Source organism: Benincasa hispida, chromosome 3, assembly GCF_027475165.1.
Source record: "Benincasa hispida cultivar pf3 chromosome 3, pf3_genome.v1.1, whole genome shotgun sequence".
NCBI lineage: Eukaryota > Viridiplantae > Streptophyta > Magnoliopsida > Cucurbitales > Cucurbitaceae > Benincasa > Benincasa hispida.
In genome coordinates, this window is record NC_143480.1 from 57,237,430 (window position 1) to 57,258,684 (window position 21,255).

A 21,255-nucleotide genomic window follows, 5' to 3' on the forward strand; every position below is an offset into this window, starting at 1 on the left:
TGGTACGATATTCTATTTGTTCATACTGGATTTTTGTTAATAAAAATTATTTTAAAGCTTGTAAACATCACATAATTTTTATAAAATTGTTGATATGTCGGGCGATAAATGAAATGAGTATCCATACTCTAATACCTAAAATATTTTCATCAAGTGTGGAAAGGTAAAAAAGAAAAAATAAAATAAATAAATACATTGTTTTTTAAGTTTTTCTTTCTTTCTTTCTTTGTTTTTTTAAAGGAAAGAGGAAGATCTATTATTATATCACATGATAGGTCATGTCTTTCATAAATGTTGTAAATGATCAAATTAAGGTTACTATGAGAATTTCACAATCTTTCACTTTTTTTCTTCTTTGTTTGTTATTCACTTCTTTCCCCTTTTCTTTTTTGCTTTTCCATCTTTCTCCCTTTATGATGATACACTTTCACGAATTTTAGAATATTTGAAACTCTCACGGAACAAATTTTGGCTTGTTTAATAATGATTTTGTTTTTAGCTTTTTTTTTTTTTTTTTTTTTTTAAGTTTGTTTTCCAACTTTTTAATTATAATTTTTACATTTTTTAAACAAGTGTCTAGTCAATTTCTAAACACAAAAATAAGTTTCTAAAAATTATATTTTAGTTTTCAAAACTTCACTTTACTTTTTAAAATAAAGAAATTTAGAATAGAAATAGTACTTATAATTTTAATTTTCAAAAAATCAAATCGTTGTGCGGTCACTAATGAGACACCTTCACTGTTAAATTAACATGGCCTTTTATATTACAAATTTTTATATAAATAATTAAAAGAGTCATTCCCTGAGTTTTTTTTTTCAAAAAAAAAAAAATTATAAATTTAGTTGCATACATTTAGTATTTTAGCCTTTAAAGAGTTTCAATTATATTCCATGCATTATATTTTTTTTATGAAAAATGATCAATTTATATCCTAAATGCAACTGTATCACTTAAAATCTCAAGCTAATAGTTATATTAATTTAAACAATTAATAGACTTTAATAAGAACATCTATTGGTTTATAACTATTTTAACATCATTCCATTTAAAATTAACTCAAAAACTTCTAAGTAAATTTATTTTTCTCCTGAAATTTACTCTATAGTAGCAAGAAAAACAAACACTTTAAGGGAAAATTGAGGTGTAGACAGAAGATATAGTAGTTACAAAAATTAGTGAAGAGTGGTTACTATTCATTTAGTTTCAACATTTATGCCTAATATATGTTAATATCTGAGTTTAAAAAACACGTATGAAAACAATTTATTAATGATTTATAGTCTAAATTAATTCACTTATGAAAGTATAACACTTTAATTAATATAATTATTAGTTTTAAGTTTCAATTAATTCAACTCTTAATGTTTAAAGGTGTAAATTGATTTTTTTTCATGAGTGTCGTTGATGAAATGTTGACATAGTGTGTTTGAAATAAATTTCGACTAAGTTAACACGTTGTGGTAGACAAATAGAATTCATGAACATGTCACTTTAGTTTTAGATTTTTTTTTAGTTGTACACCAAGTAAAATATGGGAGTTAGAAGTTAGAACTTTCGATCTAAAAGAAAGTAGTATAGCTCAATTATCGTAGAGGCTGTTAGAAGTCGATCAGTGTTCATTAGTAATAGAAATTGATAGAAATCTATCACTGATAAATACTGATAAAAGTCTCTCAATGTCTATCAATGTCTTTTTTGCTATTTATGTAAATAGTTCGATATTTTTTTTCCTACGTAAAAACTTCCCTTATTATTTTGTTAATTGTGTTAAGAATAGACAAATTATAAATAGAATAGATTAGCTATTATAAATGGGTTTCTTTTTTTTTTTTTTAAGAAGAAGTTCACATTTAGAGTGTGGTTATTTAAAAAAGAAGTCTTTTTCTTTTAAGAAATTAAAATGTTTGGTAACCACTCAAAATAGTTTTTCAAGTTTATTTTAATCATTTTTTTTTTATCAAAAGTGTTTAATAAAATGAGTTTTAAAAAAACACTTTTTTTCTTTAAGTCAATACAAACAGACTTTTAGTCAACCACGACTAATAATTTTCTTATTCACATTGAAACTAGAAGACCGAGTCAATATATATAATAGACAACCATTTATGATTTTATATATGCTTGACGTATCATTTTACGTGGATGTATATGATAATTAATTAATCAATGGTTTACCTTGAAAATATATATAATTATTCAACAATTAAAGATTGATTAATGATAATTATTCACAAGGTTTAAAATGTTGATATCGATGAAAATATCAAGATCTCAATTTTATGAAAATGTCGATGAAATTTCTGAAACAATTATAAAAACAAAAAATATATGTAATTAATAAATAAATATTTTTTGCATTTAAATTTTTTTTGACAGGTTCATTACTAATATTATATTTGTATTAGTGATATTTTGTTGCTTATCTTCTTTTATGTTTTATAGAATTTTTTTAATATAATGAAAATGTTAATCCACTCTATTGTTTATGTTAAACAACTCGTGAAAATGTGAAAATAACAATGAAAATATTGACAAAAATTTACCATCGTGATCATACATGTTGATACCGAAAATTGGTACCAATTATGAATCAATATTTGGGAGGAATTGATCGATCACCCTACACAATAGAGAAAAACTCGCATCGATGTGGTGCTTGGTTACCAACACTCCAACGATCAAGTTAGTAATCGTTTAAAGATAGTTACAGATTAGAGAATTCAGAATGTCTTTCAACGCCCCTCAAATGTCACGAGTCCTCTTGATTATATAAAAATAAGTATCATATTAAATTTAGGTAAAGGAGAAAAGATTGACTTGATTTTATTAATGTCCTTCAAAAGTATATATATATATACAAAAAATATAACTAATCAGTATAAAAAATAGAAATAACAGAATAATAAAAAATTATTATTATGAGAGATTAATAACAAACTATGGTTACAACTATTATACCCCTCAAGTTGGAGTATATAAATTTGAGATACCCAACTTGGACAAAATAGAAACATAAGTAGGAGCATGAAGAGCTTTGGTAAACACATTAGCCAGTTGATAAGTAGAACGTACAGGAAGAAGTTTGAGAGATCTGGGATTCGTAGCCAAATGCACTGTCGCCTGATTGTCACAAAATAACAAGGACGATCGAGTAATAGGCACATAAGTCATGAAGTAATGAAGTGAGCCAAACAAGCTCACAAGCAGTAGAAGCAAGAGCTTTGTATTTTGCTTTAGCTGAAAAACGAGAAACCACGTTCTACTTCTTCAACTTCCATGATAGCAGTGAATCCACAAGGAAGATACAAAATCCTGAAATCGATTTTCTTGTATCAAGGCAAGAGGCCCAATCAGAATAAACAAGGCACGCAACTGAAAGGAATTTGTAGGAAAAAGGCGAGAAACAAACTAACTTAACTTGTTCACAACAAACATAATATCTAGCCTTGAGATAGTTAAATACAACAAGCGACCAATTAACCTTCGATATGGAGAAGGATTAGACAGAACATCAACATCAGAACATTTTAGTTTAACAATAGGATCTATAGGCACAGCAACAGGTTTGGCACCAAGAAGTCTAGCATCATCTAATATTTGTAAGGTGTAATGTCATTGAGAAATGGAGATCCCTTGTGACGATCAAGCAATTTCAAGACCCAAAAAATATTTTAAGGGACCTAAATCTATAAGCTTAAACCGCTCATGTAACAAAGCCTTGAGTCGATCAATCCTTTGAATAGTTGCACCCATAATAACGATATCATCAACATCCATCAAGAGGGCTATAAAACTATCACCAGAACCAAACACAAACAAACTATAATCGGCTTTAGATTTTCGAAAACCAAGATCGATTCAAGTGTCAGAAAATTTAGCAAACCATTGACAAGAGGCTTGCTTCAAACCATAAATAGACTTCTTCAAACGATAAACCATCTTCCCACTGTTGGAACAAGAAGGTTCATAACCAAGGGGAAGGTCCATGAAAACCTCCTCAAATAAATCACCAGGAAGCAACACATTATTGACATCCAGTTGCATCAAAGGCCAATTAAAAGATACAACCGAAGGAAGAAGAACCCAAACTGTAACAAGTTTAGCAACAGGTGAAAAAGTCTCAATGAAATATAATCCTTCTTGTTGAGTATATCTCTTTGCAACAAGTCTAGCCTTGTAATGATCAATAGAACCATCAGCATGATGCTTGATCTTATAAATCTACCGGCATCCAATGCTATGTTTTGTAGAAGGTAAAGGAACACATAATGCTATGTTTTGTAGAAGGTAAAGGAACACATCCCATGTGTCATCTTCCATAGCCTGAAGTTCAAGATGCATAGCTTCTTTCCAATGATTAAAAGATATGGCTTGATGATAGAACCGAGATTCATAATGGGAGGATATGACAGGGGAAAAGGTTTTAAAGCTTCGAGAAAGATGGTCATACGAAAGAGAAGAGGAAAGAGGGTAACGAGTAGAAGAAGTAGGCAAGGAAGTTTTACGAGCAAGATTACAATGATAGTCTTGTAAATAAGATGGAGGTTTGGTGATACGTTTGGTCGTTCAAATAGGATGAAGAAGGCTCGGGTAGAGAGGAAGACGAAGAAGGTAAAGAAGAAGGTTGAACTGAAGGAGAGAGTGTGGGAAGATATTAGCTTGAATTGAAGTATAGGGAATAGGGAAAAAAAAAAAAAAAAGGAGATAAAAAAGGGGTGGTGGCAATGTCAGGTATAGGTAGGAGTGGAGCAGGTAAGGTCGCGGAAGTAGGAGTATGTTGAGAAGAAATGGACGATGGATAAGAGGTAGGGGCATCAGGGATATTCATGGTAGCAGAGATGTCAACATCAAACGACTAAGGAAGTACAATGTTGGAAAGAAAATTTGGTTGGTCAGTCTCCATAGGTACTGCGTTGGGAAAGACCTGCTCATGAAAAACCACATCTCTAGAGATAAAAAAACTTATATTATTTTCAATGTAAAAGAGCTAGTATCCATTTACCCTAAGTGGGTAAATCATAAACACAACAAGCAAAGCCCGTGGAGCGAACTTAGATCGACCATTGGTCAAAGTGGATGAATAACAAAAACATCCAGAAGTCCTCAATGATGAATAGTTAACCAATCAACCATGGATAAGTTCATATGGAGTCTTCGAATTAATGACAGGGGAAGGAATCCGGTTCATGAGATAAATGGAGGTTAAAATACACTCATTCCAAAACTTCAAAGGAACTCGAGATTGAAAGAATAGGGCTCTAGCAACATTTAAAATATGTTGATGTTTTCTTTCAATGACTGAGTTTTATTCAGGTCTTCCTACATAGGAATATTGATGCGTAACCCCTTTTGGAAGAAAGAAATCAATGAAAGCTAATTCAGGGGCGTTATCTGATCAAACAACTTTTATCCTCCTATTACATTGAGTCTCCACATATTCAAAAAATTGAGGCACAATTTTGAAAACATCAAATTTATTTTTCAACATAAATACACAAGTATATCGACTATGATCATCAACCAAGGTGAGGAAAAACTTATGACCAACATGTGAAATTATAGATATTGGACCCCAAATATTAGCATGTAACAGATAAAAAAAAATATCAGCAAATCTATGATTATTGGAATTAAAAGACAACCTTTTTTGCTTAGCCAAGGGACATATTTCACATGGATAAGCATCATTCAATAACGAATAATCAAATAATAAGATGTTTTTCAAAGAGAGACGAGACATAGAAGGATGACCAAGCCTGGAATGCCAAACAGTCGGTGGAATTCTTGAAACAGCATTAACCAAAGAAGATGACACGGAATCAGCAACGACATAAGGATGTTCAAGAATATATAAACCATCATTTAGTCTACCCCTACCAATCGTCCTCAAAGTGGACTTGTTCTAAATATCACAACGATCAGAGGAGAAATGCACAGATAAAGTGTCATTAGACATTAAGACACTGATAGAAAGTAAGTTATACTAAAATTCAGGTATAAATAAGACATGATTCAGTGTTAAGATTCCAAATAAGGTGACTGGTCCAACAAAATGCACCAGAATTCGTGTATTATTAGGCAGAACAACAGAGCTAGTAATAACATTCAAGTGTGTGAACATATATCGTTGAAAACATATACGTGTGGTTGCTCCATAATCAACAATCCAAGCAGCAGGAAGATCAAAAGAAGAGCAAATACCTGCTAGATGTATAACAGCATCCGAATCATATTTCACTGCAGCAAGCTTGGATTGTAGCATAGTATGAATACTATGACATTGAGCAAGAGTATCAGGATTCAACGCAGTGGCAGACAAAGAAACTCTTTGGTGAGAATCAATAGTGGTGTTTGCAACAACAACCGAATTAGGAGAAAGCTTATGAACTTGAGTAGTTGGACGAGTCTGACCTTTTTGTTTATAATCGAGGGAGGACCTTATAACATTTATCAATCGTATGCCCTGAAATATGATAATAGGTACAAACCGTTTTGTTTTTGTTCTGTCGTGTAGGATTGGAGATAGCAGTCTGCTGTGATTGAGAGGAAGTATCAGATTTATCAAGTTTATGAACAACAAAAATAAGAGTCAGGGTAGCTTGATAGAAGAAGAAGATTGATGTTGCTCTTGCTGAACAATTAGAGAAAACGCTTGGTTGATGGCAGGAGGCGAATTCATAAGCAAGATCTAAGACCTAATATGAGCGAAATCATCACTTAGGCCCATTAGGAAACACAACAGATATTCAAATTGGATAAAATCTTCAGCCGATCTAAATCCACAAGTACATTTTCTGCAAGTGCAGCCAGGCTGATAGAAGGCGTATTCATCCCAGAGACTTTTAACCTTGGCATAGTACACCGTAACAGATCCATGTTCTTGCTTGAGAGTGGACAAACCGCGTTTCAGATGAAAAATGTGTGGTCCATTGCGTTTTTGAAAATCATCTTGAAGATCAAGCCAAATCGCTCTGGCTGAATCGGTAAACAAAATACTAGAAGAAATTCCTTGGAGACTGAATTCAAGATCCAAGCAATTACAACATTGTTGTTCCGAATCCATAAAGGTAGTAAATCACATGTAGACTGAGCAAGCGATCCATCAATAAAACCAAGTTTGTTTCGAATCGACAAAGCAAGAATCATTGAACGGCTCTAGGTAATATAATTTTCGTCTGTGAGAGGCTCAGTCACAAGAACTAGGTTAGAGGTGTCGCTGTGATGCAAAACATAGGGATTGTTGGAAGAGGCAAGGGAAGGGTATTGTTCGTGATGAATGATAGAAGAATCAGAAGGTGGAAATGAATTAGAGGTAGGCAGAATGATCACGGAAGGACCGATGGAGAAGGAAACTCAGTGGAGGAAGTCGATGGCAGAAAGGAAATGATGGAGTCCATGGAGTTCATACGCAAGACGGGAAAAAATATTTACAATTCTGATACCATATATATATACATATATATGTATGTACGTATGTACATATATATATGTGTATACATATAACAGAGTAATAACAAACTGTTGTTACAACTAAGTAATAACAAATTATGGTTACAATTAATATATCATAATAGTCATTCGCTAATCAATTTCTTGAGTCATTAATCAAATAGTTACTAACTGTTATGAATCATGGGATTTATTTCATTGGTAGACCTAAGCATATGTAAAAGTTATACAACTTGGGCATAATTTTGTCTTCATGAGCGACCTATGGGTCGACCTCCTGATAACGGGAAGAAATGCACGTTATTACAGCGCAAAGATGTAAAACAATGTGGGTATGCGACGATAAAAATATACAAAATCAGGTCCAAAAGCGTTAAACTAATAATATTGCGATCGCATGCGCCCATCGCATAAAAGCAGTTAATTTACTTATTTTGTGCAGGAAAAATGCATTGGCGCAAAGCAAATTGCGATCCAAGGAATTCGGCGTCCGCGCGCATTAGAAGATTGCGACTGCAAAGCCATGCGATCGTATGCGCTTGCAAAAATTCACTCAAGAAGGTGGCCGTATTCAGACGGCGCATCAAGGTGAGAGCATAATAAATCATGATGGGACGGAAAGCTGATGACAGTCGAATTCGAATTTAGTTGACAAGCCGTTAACGACACACTATAGCAAGTACATTCAACTTTTCAGTGACCATTAACCGGTGCATCAGACAAAATATTTAATGACCTACCATCATTGCAATCATTAGAGAGAAAATCTCTTCACGCTAAAGCTCTGTCAATACCGAAGGCCACTATCGTTAAACGAGTTCGAATTCTACACAGTTCGCCATATACATAGTTTATATACTTAGAGGCAGAGGCGAGCAAAGAGAAGAAGACGCCGAGAGATCATTTCTGGTTAGCTCAAAAGACTGTCAGGAAGCGCTAAAAAAGGAGAGAGGACCGACACTTGCGAAAGCAAGGATATTCTTCTGGACAGAGTAGAGTAAAAGACAGTGTAAAAGCCTCGGGAAGCAAGACATTGCTATCGGGCTTCTTATCCCTACTTTCCATTGTTGTTTTGTATTCTGACTTTATTTATAAAATGAAATTTGCATCTCAACATCTGTTCAATCTCTTCACATTTCGCATGAGTAGCTAAATTTCTGAATGGGTTGAAAAGCACTTAGCTAGCATGACCTAAGATATTCACTTTATGCGATCATCTTGTCTTATGTATGCGTCTTTCACCCTTGAGAGATACTTGAGAGAGTAGTCTAAAGAAAGAACCTAGACTTGAGAGAGTCAGGTTAGAATCTAGGCTTGAGAAAGTCAGATTAGAACCGCATAAGCAAGAGATAGAGACTTAGAGATAAATTCTGTTTGTTATTAAGCATCACATGCACCCAAGAAATAGGATATGATAGTATGCGGTCACCTTGTATATGTGTGTATCATTCATCATCGCATAGACAAGAATAGAGGCTTAGACATAAGTCCTATCGACATTATCGTATACATCGCATGCGTCCTAGAATTAGAAACTATGGCATTTGCATTGAGAGATGACATGTTGTTGTGTGTATAGCATGATCGCATAATTTGAACATAATCTTAGGAAGTGTTAGTTAAATCCCTTCTCAACCCGTTCCCCACATACTCATTGTATCTTTTGTTGTCATCAACTCTTTACTCAATTCTGCCACATAGGAACTATACTTAAAACAACACACCAACAATTTATTTGTATTTGTCACCGCAAAGGAATTAGAATTTACCAATGCATAATATCTCAATAGTCCCTGTGTTACCCTGGACTTACCAGGAAACCTAGTAAGATTTATACTTGGGTTTTACTAGGAAAACTTGCATGTGCAACACATAATCCACCACCGCAATTTACACCATTATTTCATCACTTTTACAACGCATCAAGTTTTTGGTGCTGTTGTTAGGGACTACGGCATATTGTGCTAACAGTAACTTTTTGATTTTCTTTGCAGCTTTCAACCTTTGTGCATTGTCTCTCCTTTGGTAAGGGAAGAAGCGGGTGTTGTATGAGCGAAGGACAAGTTCCTGAGCCCAATTATGACCCAGAGATTGAAAGAACGTTTAGAAGAAGACAGCGAGACAATCGCTGACAACAACAAGAGAGAAATCCCTACATGGTGGAACAACCGGAAGATAGAGCAGCAAACGCAAATAATATCATGGAAAACCCCATCTCCTGGCAAACGACCGCAATAGACCCATCCGAGGCTATGCGTCGCCCAACCTCTATGATTTCTCACCAGGAATCATGAGGCCAACCTTGGATGGATCGAGCTTTGATTTGAAACGGTTATGTTGCAGATGATTCAGACGGCCAGACAGTTTGGTGGAAGTCGTGGCGAGGATCCGCACACCCATCTTCAGAGTTTTATTGAAATCTGTAATACTTTTGTGTTTCCAAACATCTCTGCTGAGGAAGTTCGACTAACGTTGTTCCCATTTTCACTATGTGACCAAGTAAGGAAATGGGCCTATTCTCTCGAACCAGGGGAGATTACGTCTTGAGAGCAAATAGTAGAGAAGTTTATGAAGAAGTACTTCCCCTTAACAGAGAACGCAAGAAGGAGGAAGTTGATTACAAATTTTGAACAAGATATTGACGAATCGTTCAGCAATGCCTGGGCGAGGTTTAAAAGATTGGTGCGAGATTGTTTGCACAATGGTTTACCCGATTGTCTCCAAATGGAAATCTTTTATCACGGTTTGAACCATGCATCGCAGATGGCTGCCAATGCGGTAGTAGCTGAAGGTCTGCTTGATAAAACGTATGATGAGGCTAAAAATATTCTTGATCGAATTTCAAAGAATCATGAAGGCTGGAGGGAAAGCGATCAACGACTTAGAATTAAAGAAGGTGACGCAAGCAATGGGGCCATCGTATCCCTATAAAATTAAATTAATGCGATGATGAATCTGATACAAAGCATCGCAATCATAACCCGGAAACGCAAAGAGGGCATGTCAACGCAATCGAGCAGACAAGCACAAGTTGTGCTAATTGTGGAGATTTGCATCGGATGGAAGAATGTCCGAGGAATCCGCAATCTATATGCTTCGTAAAGAACAATCCTTTCTCCAACACTTACAACCCTGGTTGGAGAAAACACCCCAATTTCGCATGGAAAAATCAACAACAAAATTATCAATCGATGGTGCAAAAAGAAGGGCCGCAAGGATTTTTCCCACAAACAAACGGTCAATCGCAAAATCAAGCTAGCAGCTCACAGGCGCCGCAATCTTCATCTCTGGAGGGCCTACTAAAGAAGTATATTGAGAAGAGTGAAACAGTACTCCAGAATCAAGCGACTTCAATCCGCAATCTCGAAATTCATATAGGATAGATTGCGGGCGAGCTCAAAAGTAGAGCGCAAGGGGCGTTGTCGAGTTCAACTGAGCTCCCGCACAACTCGAGGAATACGGGAAAGGAGCAATGTCAAGTTGTGACTTTGCGAAGCGGAAAAATAGTAGCGAAAAAGAAGAAGGAACCACGTCGGACTAATCCAGTTGCGATGCAATCCCAGACCCCATTGACACAAGAGGAACCAGAAGAAAATGAGACGATGGAACTGGAAGTTGCATCCACTTTTAAGCTTATGGAATAGGGAATCATGAAAATACAGCTGCCACCATTCCCTCAAAGACTTAAGAAGAAGAAAAATGATGAAGTGCAGTATCATCGCTTCATGGACATGTTAAAACAGCTGCACATCAACATCCCTTTCACTGAAGCAATTGAACAAATGCCAAGGTACGCTAAGTTTTTGAAGGACATGATGACGAAGAAAAGAAGCATAAGAAAGTTCGCAATGATGGCGTTATCGTAGAGGTCAAAAAATATTATTCCACCGAAAATGCGGGACCCCGGAAGTTTCACGATACCCTGCTCAATTGGCAGGATATATATAGGTCAAGCGCTTTGCAATCTCGGGGCCAGTATCAACTTAATGTCCCTTTCAATTTTCAAACAGTTGAATGTGGGGCAGCTGGTGCCCACGATGGTGAGCCTCCAGTTGGCAGATAGATCCCTAGTTCATCTAGAGGGGAAGGGAAAGATGTCCTGGTCTCAATTGACAAGTTTATTTTACCGGTAAACTTCATCATTCTCGATTATGAAGCGGACAAGAATGTACCCATCATATAAGGACGACCATTATTATCCACTGGTCGCACTCAAATTGATGTGTACAAGGGAGAGATCACGCTGAGTGTGAATGGACAGAAGCTCAAGTTTGACATTATTAAAGCCATGAAGTATCCGAAAGAAGAAGACCTAATAGATTCCGACAATGAACCTAGTTGTAACGAAGAAGAAGAGTCCGAAGATGAAAATGAAAGAGAGGATGCGATCGCATCTGTAGGAACCTACAATGCGATTATGGAAACGACAACCAAAGAAGAAAAACTGATGTTGAATGAAGAGAGAAAAGCACAACAACCTTCCTTGGAACAACCACCCACTATGGAATTAAAAACCTTGCCAAGCCACTTGAAGTATATTTTCTTGGGGCAAAATGAAACTCTACTAGTGATAATTTTCTCTGCGCTTCAAGAAGAATAAGAGCATGCGCTGCTGAACATGCTAAAGAAGTATATAAAAGCAATAGGATGGACGCTAGCAGACATAAGAGGAATCAGTCAGTATATTGCATGCATAGGATACATCTCGAAGAAAATGAAAAAGGGTCGATCGAACCTCAACGCAGACTAAACCCTGCGATGAAGAAGGTTGTGAAGAAGGAGAAAATAAAATGGTTGGACGTAGGCATTATTTATCCAATCGCCGATAGCACGTGGGTCAGCCCCGTGCAATGTGTGCCCAAGAAGGAAGGGATGACGGTAGTCCCAAATGCTAACAATGAATTAATACCAATAAGGACTGTCACTGGCTGGCGGATCTACATGGACTACCGCAAACTCAATGCAACAACGAAGAAGGATCATTTCCCCTTGTCTTTTATTGACCAGATGCTAGACCGCCTAGCACGAAATGATTACTTTTACTTTTTGGATGGGTATGCGGGCTACAACCAAATCATGATTGCTCCTGAAGACCAAGAGAAAACCACATTCACCTGCCCCTACGGAACGTTTGCTTTTTGCCGCATGCCATTCGGATTATGCAATGCGCCGAGCACGTTCTAGAGGTGTATAATGGCCATATTCTCTGAGTATCTTGAAGATTCAGTGGAAATTTGTATGGAAGACTTCTCGGTGTACAGGCAAACATATGAAGTCTGTCTAAACAATTTGGAAAAGATACTAAAGAGATGTAAAGAGACAAATCTTGTGTTGAACTGGGAGAAATGCCACTTCATGGTGAATGAAGGTATTGTGCTTGGGCACAAAGTCTCCAAGGAAGGGCTGAAGGTAGATAAGGCGAAGATTGAGGCCATTGAAAAGCTTCCATCACTAGATGTGAAGGCTGTCAGAAGTTTCCTGGGACATGCAGGATTTTATCATCGTTTTGTGAAGGACTTTTCGAAGATTGCTCGAGCATTGAGTGCATTGCTGGAGGCCGAGAGAACGTTTGACTTTGATGAACAATGCCTCAACGCATTCAAGATACTAAAGAACGCATTGATAACTGATGCGTTATTTTATGCAATGAAATAATGGAAGGATTGCGTTGGTGGAAAATGCGTTGTGCAAATAAGTTTTCTCAGCAGAACCCAAGTATAAATCCTACTAAGTTTCCTGGTAAGCCCAGGGTCGAACTCAGGGACTAAGGAAAACAATATGCGGTAGTAATTTTGAGATCACTTTGCAGTAACAATTAAATTAATGGTTTGGTTTGTTTGTTGTTTGATGTATAAAAAGTATGTGGTAGATCTGAGAAAAGATTGATTATGCAACAAATACACTGAGTATGCGGAGGAACGGGTTGAGAAGGTCTTTAGCTAGCGTTTACCGAGAGTGTGTTCAAACTATGCGATCATGCTACACTCAAACGACAGCAAATCATTTTCCAATGCAAATGCGGTGGCTTCTAATCTTAGAACGCATACGATGAATGCGATAATGTCTATAAAGCTTATTCCTAAGTCTCTACTTCTTGCCTATGCGATGATGCAAGATGCACACAAGGATAAAGTGACCACATACAATCATAACCTATCTCTAGGATGCATGTGATGCGTTAATAGCAAACAACGCTTATTCCTAAGCTTCTATCTCTTGATTATGCATTTTTAATCTGACTCTCCCGAGCCTAGATTCTAACCTAACTTTTCCAAGCCTAGATTCTATCCTTAGACTACCCTCTCGAGTATCTCTAATGGACGAATGATGCAAACATAATACAAGATAATCGCATAGAATGAAGATCCCAAGTTATGCTAGCTAAGTACTTCTCAACCCATTCGACAGATTTAGCTACTCATACTTAATGTACAGGGAGTGAACAAATATAAAGATGTAAATTCCATTTCTATAAATAAGTTCAGAGTACAAAATGACAATGGAAGATAAGGATAGAGAGCCTGGTAGCAATTCCTTACTTCCCAAGGCATTTACACTGTTAACTCTATTCTGTTCAAAAGATGTTCCTGCTTTCGCAGAAGTTAGCCCTCTCTCTGATCTCGACGCTTCCGGCACTCTTCTAAGTTCAACGGAATAACCTCTCGGTACAATCTCTCTTCACTTGCTTCCGCCTTCTAAGTAAAAGAAAATTATGAACAAGGCTACTTCTATCTATAGGGAAAAATTCTCTAACTCCACGAACTCCTTCACTGAAGGTGGCCTTCGGTATTTATAGAGCTTCGGAGTGAAAGGCTTCTTCTCTCTTATGATTGCACTAATGGGATGGCATTAATTCTCTGTTTGATGTGCCGAATATTTGTCACCGAAAAGTTGAGTGTACTTGCTACAGTAGGTCGTTAACGGCTTGTCAACTTAATTCAAAATCGACAGTCATCAGCTTTCTATCCCATCGTGATTTATTACGCTTTTCACCCAGATGCGCCCACCATGATGCGCCGGCTCTATGCGGCAACCTTCTTGAGTAGATATTCGCGAGCGCAAATGATCGCATAGCCTTACGTCAACGCAATCTCTTAATGCGCTCGGCCGTTGATTTCTTTGGATCACATTTTTCGTCTTGCGTCAACACATATTCTGCACAAAAATACATAAGTTAACTGTTTTAATGCGATGGACACATGCGATCATAATATCGTGAATTTAATGCTTTTAGACGCAATATTGTATATTTTTATCTTCGCAACCCTGCATTGTTTTATAACTTAGCACTGTAATAACGTGCATTTCTGCCCGTTATCACACCCCCAAATTTAAACAATGCCTATCCTCAAGCATAAGCTAAAGATTCTCTTTAAAAAGTCAACAACCTACTTTTTCCTATATTTCTCAAGGATGCCTTATTCAAATCCTATACACCAATATTTCCTTAATTCTTATCCAGGTCTCTTCTTAAAATATTTCTAAAATTTAGGGACTGCAAGTTTAACCTTCAAAAAGACTTTACTAGATTCTCGGGCATCGTATGATTTATTTCATAAAACAAAAGTTTTTCATTGGGTATTTTAGACATATTTTTTTTTTACAAGCTTGTGCTGATCCAAGTGCTTAGCTTTCGTTTTGGCTTGCCCCCACGTGTGTCATGCGGACATCCAACTACGAGCAAGGTGCTCTTTCTCAGCCTAGATTCATGCCCATCTGGCAGCGGAGTTGCGATCATTTATTTATGCGTTGATCACGATTCCTACCTTCATTTTGGCTTGCCCCCACGGGTGTCATGCGGACATCCAACTACGAGTAGGATTCGAGCGCAACGTTATGATTTTTTTTATAAGGCTAAAAATAGCAAGGTCGAAAAATGAATACCGCACCCCCAAATTTAAAATGCGGCAATGTCCTTATTGCTAAAAGATTTAAAGAAGTCATGCGATGCTCTTAAGAAGTTTCATAAAGGGTCAGTTTGAAAGAAAGCTAGCAGACCACTAACTTCTAGAAATATTTCATGAGGTGACTATCCTAAAATTAAGTTGACTCTAGTGTATACGAAAAAATAGAAGCATGTGTTTCATCATTGAAATCAAAATTGGTAAAGAGAAATAATGCGGTGACTCACTAAATTAATCGATGTTAAATGATTGTGCCAACCAAAAAGGATGCGGTGATAAAATTTTCAAAATTAAAATGCGATGCAATAATGAAAAATTTGGAATAAAGTCAAGGAAAGATACATCCCCCAAATTTGCGTTGTCGCCCGCATTATTTGTGGAAGCATCCTACTTTGCGGCAATCTTCTTTCTTTGGATTGCGGTGATGAAATAATGTGGCTGCGTCTTCATGTATTGCCTCCACAATTGTTTACCTCGATCGTTTGCAAAGAAAAACATTGAGAGGGTCAAATAATAATAAAAAAAGGAAGTTAATAAAATTTCTCTCTCTTTTATATATATATATATGAAGACAGATAAACGATAATTGAAATAGCATCATAGTAGTGAGAGTTCATGAATCATAAGTAAGAAAAGGATATTCCAAAAAACTTGCACCTCAGATGATTTTTTGTCGCATGCCAGCGCAGGGGCCACTCGATTTTCCTTCATTCCGGATTTCTCAGGTCTACAGTGATTTTTTCTCGATGAAAATCACCACCGCAATATGCCTTGGCTCTTTGCCCGTTAACCTTGAATGTACGGATCTCTTCCTCATTAATCAGTTCAATCGCACCAAGCGGGAATATTTCTTTAATTATAAAGGGTCAGGATCAGCATGACTTTAATTTACCGGGAAAGATCCGTAGCCGCGAATTGAAAAGTAAGACCTTTTGTCCGACGTGGAGATTTTTCCCGCATAGTCGGTTGTCATGCCAACGCTTTGCTCGTTCTTTGTAAATTTTGGCATTTTCATAAGCTTGCGTTCTTCACTCATCAAGCTCGACCAATTGGAGTTTTCTTTCTTCCCCTGCTACTTTTAAGTCGAAGTTAAGCTTCTTCACCACCCACAGAGCTTTGTGCTCCAGCTCCAATGGTAAATGACATGCTTTACCAAACACCAATGCATACGAAGACATGCCTATGGCTGTCTTATAGGCCCTTGTATGCCCACAGCGCATCGTCCAGCTTGGTTGCCCAGTCTTTTCGCGAAGGCTTCACTACCTTCTCCAGTATCAACTTGATTTCCCGGTTGGACACTTCAGCCTGACCATTCATCTGTGGATGGTATGCGGTGGCCACTTTGTGGAGGTATTATATTTGAGCAGCAGATTTTTGACGATGTAATTGACAAAGTGGGAGCCTTCGTCACTTATTATGGCACGTGGGGTGCCAAAACGAGTGAAAATATTTTTCTTCAGAAATTTGGAGATTACTGTCGCATCACTTGCGATGCATGATACCGCTTCTACCCACTTGGAAACGTAGTCAGCGGCTAACAAAATATACTTATGACCATTCGAAGGTGGGAATGGTCCCATGAAATCAATGCCCCAGATGTCGAACAACTCTAGTTCTAAAATGATGTTCATCGACATCGCATGTTTCCATGAAATATTACCCGTGCGCTGGCACCGGTCACACTTCATTGCGTAGTCTCTTTCATTCTTGAATAGTGTTGGCCAATAGTACCCACTTTGTAATACTTTCGCTGCTGTGCACTGACCTCCAAAGTGCCCGCCATATGGTGAATCATGACATTGTGATAATACGCGTTGGTGAGCAGCATCCGGTACACACAGTTGCAGAATCTGGTCTGATCCCTTCTTATACAGATTTGTCTCATCCTAATAATAAGATATGCATTCATGCTTGAGCCGCCTCTTTTGGTGGTCGGTATCATCTTCGGGAAATTGCTCACAAACCAGATAATTTACCACGTCTGCGTACCATGGCAATTCTTCAATCTGAAATAGTTGCTCGTCTGGGAACGTTGCGCCCACTTCTGACTGATTGTGATCAACCTCTGGATTTTCTAATCTGGATAAATGATCCGCAACTTGGTTCTCCATCCCTCTGCGATCAATTATTTCCATATCGAATTCCTGAGGAAGAGAACCCATCTAATCAAGCTCGGCTTCGCATCCTTCTTTGTCATCAAATATTTTATCACCGAGTGATCAGTGTGGATGAGTACTTTTGTTCCCAGCAGATATGCTCTGAATTTCTCCAACGCAAATATTATCGCAAGCAATTCTTTTTTTATGGTGGTGTAGTTTTTTTTAGCAAGGGTTTTACTCGCATATGCGATGGGATGTGGTATTGTTTTTCTCTTCTGTGCCAGCACTGCTCCCATCACATAACCTCTTGCATCGCACATTAATTCAAAGAGCAATGTCCAATCTAGTGCGATCAACACAGGTGCGGTCGTTAATGCGTTCTTCAAAATCATGAATGCATTGAGGCATTTGTCATCGAATTCAAACTTTCTATCTGCCTTCATCAACGCACTCAGTGGTCATGCTATCTTTGAAAAGTCCTTGACAAAACGTCTATAAAATCCAGCATGTCTCAAGAAGCTCTTGATAGCCTTTACACTCGTTAGAGATGGAAGCTTTTCAATCGCTTCAATTTTTGCCTTGTCCACCTCCAACCCGTCCATAGAGACCTTGTGCCCAAGCACAATGCCCTCCTTCACCATGGAATGACATTTCTCCCAATTAAGCACGAGGTTCGTCTCCTCACATCTTTTCAATATCTTCTCCAAGTTGTCAAGACAGACTTCGTATGTGTGCCCATATACAGAGAAGTCGTCCATGAATATTTCTACAGTCTTCGAGACTTCTTGAAAAGATGGCCATCATACACCTTTGGAAAGTGCTCGGCGCATTGCAGAGGCCGAACGACATGCGTTGAAACGCAAATGTTCCATACGGGCAGGTGAATGTAGTCTTTTCTTGATCTTCAGGAGCGATCATGATTTGGTTATAACCAGCATACCCATCCAAGAATAAGTAGAAATTATTTCCAGCTAGACGATCCAGCATTTGGTCAATAAAAGGTAAAGGGAAATGATCTTTCTTTGTTGTTGCATTTAGTTTGCGGTAGTCTATGCAAATACGGCATCCGGTGATGGTCCTTTGCAGTATCAGCTCGTTATTTGCATTAGGGACTACCGTCATCCTTCATTTCTTCGGCATGCACTACACGGGGCTGACCCACGTGCTGTCTGCTATTGGATAGATGATGCCTGCGTCTAACCACTTGATTATCTTCTTCTTTATGACCTCCTTCATCGCAGGCTTGAGTCTGCACTGATGTTCAATCGATCCTTTGTGATTTTCTTCGAGACGAATTCTATGCATACAGTATGTGGGGCTGATTTCTTTAATGTTTGCGAGTGTCCAGTCAATTGCTTTTACATATTTTCTCAGAATGCTCAGCAGTGCATTTTCTTGGTCTTCATTAAGTGCAAAGGAAATGATTACCCGTAGCTTTTCATTCTGCCCCAGGAACACAAGGTGGTTAGGAAGGGTCTTTTGCTCTATTGATGGTGGTTGCTCTAAGGACGGTTTTGTTGTTTTTCTTTCTTCATTCACTGTCAGATTAACTTCTTGGGATGTGATCACCTCATCTTCCTTGTTTGTTTTTTCTGTGATCGCATTGCATGCTACAATGGATGCAATCGCATCCTCAACTTCACTTTCATCTTTAGGCTTCTCTTCTTCACTCAAATTTTGTTCATCGTCGGATTCATTAAGGTCTTCTTCGTCAGGATATTTCATGGCTCGGATAATGTCAAACTTGAGCTTCTGTCCATTCACGCTCAAGATGATCTCTCTTTTGTGCACATCAATCTGGGCACGACTAGTTGATAAAAATGGTCGCCCAAGAATGATGGGCACATCCTTGTCGGCTTCGTAGTCCAAAATGATGAAGTCGGCTGGTAATATAAATTTATCGATTGTAACCAGCACGTCCTTCACCTTCCCCTCTGGATGCACCAGAGATCTATCCACTAATTAAAGAGTCACTGTCGTGGGTGCAAGTTGCCTCACATTCAGCTGCTTGAAAATTGACAGAGGCATCAAGTTAATGTTGGCTCCAAGATCGCATAGCATTTGCCCGATGTATAATCCTCCAATGGAGCAAGGTATAGTGAAACTCCCAGGGTCACGCATTTTTTGTGGGATTATAGATTTTGAGCTCTGCGTCAAATCCACCGTGGCGAACTTACCAGTGCCTCTCTTCTTTGTCACCATATCCTTTAGAAACTTTGCATATGCGGGCATCTCCTCAATTGCTTCAGTGAACGGAATATTAATAAGCAACAGTTTTAACATATTCATGAAGCGTTGGTATTGTACCTCATCATTTTTCTTCTTTCTGAGTCTCTGTAGGAAAGGTGGCAACTGTATTCTTACGGTCCCCTGTTCTTTTGGCTCTAAGGTGGACGCGATCTCTGGCTCTATCGCCTCTTTTTCTTCTGCTTCTTCTCGAGTCACTGCAATCTCTGGTTCCAGTGCAATTGGAGCATTCCGGCTAAGATTTTTCTTCTCCCTTTCCACAGTCTTTCCACTCCGCAATGTCACCACTTGACATTGCTCCTTACCCGTACCCCCTGGGTTGCGTGGGAGTTCTGTTGAACTCGGCAGGGTCCCTTGCAGTCTGTTCTTGAGTTCGCCCGCAATCTGGCCTATCTGTATTTCCAGGTTGCAGATAGACGTCGCTTGGTTTTGAAGCACAGTTTTTTTCTATTCAATATATTGCTTTAATAAACTTTCCAAAGAGGAAGATTGTAGAGCCTGCGAACTGCTGGTTTGATTACTCGTTTGACTGTTGGTTCGCAAAAAAAATCTGGGTGGCCCTTCTTTCTGCACCACTGATTGGAAATTTTGTTGTTGATTTTTCCACACAAAATTGGGGTGGTTTCTCTACCCAGGGTTGTACGTGTTAGAAAACGGGTTATTCTTCACAAAATAAATTGACTGTGGGTTTTGCGGACATTTCTCCATTACGTGTCCTTCACCGCATGTAGCACACCTTGCGGTCGTCTTGTTGATTGCGTTCACTTGCCCACTATGCGTTGTTGGGCTGTTGATTGCGATTCCCTGTATCAAGTTCATCATCGCAGTCATTTGACTCTGAAGGGATGCGATAACACCATTGTTCGCGTCACTGTTCTTTATTCTCAATCTTTGATCGCTTTCTCTCCAGTCCTCGTGATTTTTAGAAATGCGATTAAGGATGTTCTTGGCCTTATCATAAGTTTTATCTAGCAAACCTCCAGCGGCTGCCGCATCGGCAGCAGTCTGCGAAGTAGGGTTTAATCCCTGATAAAAAAATCTCCATCTGCAAGCAATCTGGTAATCCGTTGTGCGGGCAATCTCTCACCAGCCTCTTAAACCTCGCCCAAGCATCGTTGAGTGATTCGTCATTATCCTGTTCGAAATTGGTGATCAACTTTCTTCTCCTGGCATTCTTCGTTGGTGGAAAATATTTCTTCATAAACTTTTCTACTACTTGCTCCCATGAGGTAATCTCCCTTAGTTCAAGAGAGTACGCCCATTTTCGTGCCTGGTCACACAACAAAAATGGAAACAAGGTTAGTCAAACTTTCTCGGTGTAGATATTAGGGAACACAAAAGTGTTGCAGATCTCTATGAAGCTCCGGAGGTGGGCATGCGGGTCCTCACCACGCCTCCCACCAAACTGTCCAGCAGTCTGGATCATCTACAGCATCATCGGTTTCATTTCAAATCTCGATCCATCAAGAGCGGGCTTCATGATTCCTGGGGAGAAATCGTAGAGGTTGGGCGACGCATAGTTCCGAATGGGCCTATTGCGATCGTTCTTCAAT

At 38.2% G+C, this 21,255-nt stretch overlaps 1 pseudogene; it reads right to left on the reverse strand.

The window, feature by feature from the left end:
* Positions 1-6,439: 6,439 nt before the first annotated feature.
* Positions 6,440-19,180, reverse strand: LOC150037403 (uncharacterized; annotated as a pseudogene).
* Between the last annotated feature and the right edge of the window lie 2,075 nt (positions 19,181-21,255).